This window comes from Etheostoma spectabile, unplaced genomic scaffold (assembly GCF_008692095.1).
Source record: "Etheostoma spectabile isolate EspeVRDwgs_2016 unplaced genomic scaffold, UIUC_Espe_1.0 scaffold379, whole genome shotgun sequence".
In the NCBI taxonomy this organism is placed as follows: domain Eukaryota; kingdom Metazoa; phylum Chordata; class Actinopteri; order Perciformes; family Percidae; genus Etheostoma; species Etheostoma spectabile.
This window is the reverse complement of record NW_022605596.1, coordinates 225877-226212: the sequence shown is the minus strand read 5'-3', so window position 1 is coordinate 226212 and position 336 is coordinate 225877. Positions and strand designations below refer to the sequence as shown.

Genomic DNA, 336 nt, shown 5'->3' with positions numbered 1-336 from the left:
AAGTAGCAGTGCTTCGGCTTCTGAGAATTTAGTTCCCAGTTTGTATACGGTTAAAAGATGGCTGTGTCTCATGTGACCTTACTTTTTTTTACACGCTGTGACTAGACATCCATCCATCCATCCATCCATCCATCCATCTTCGTCCACTTATCCGGTATCAGATCATGGGAGGAGCAGCTCCAGCAGGGGACCCCATGCTTCCCTTTCCCGAGCCACATTAACCAGCTCCAACTGGGGGATCCCAGGGTGTTCCCAGGCCAGGTTGGAGATATAGTCCTTCCATATAGTCCTGGGTCTTCCCCGAGGCCTCCTCCCAGCTGGACGTCCCTCCACCTA

The 336-nt window shown here is 52.1% G+C and overlaps 1 long non-coding RNA gene across 1 annotated transcript in view; it reads left to right on the top strand.

Moving 5' to 3' along the window:
• The window catches only part of LOC116686500 (uncharacterized), a 12698-nt gene that overhangs the window by 11462 nt on the left and 900 nt on the right, over positions 1 to 336 (top strand). The window lies entirely within an intron of this gene.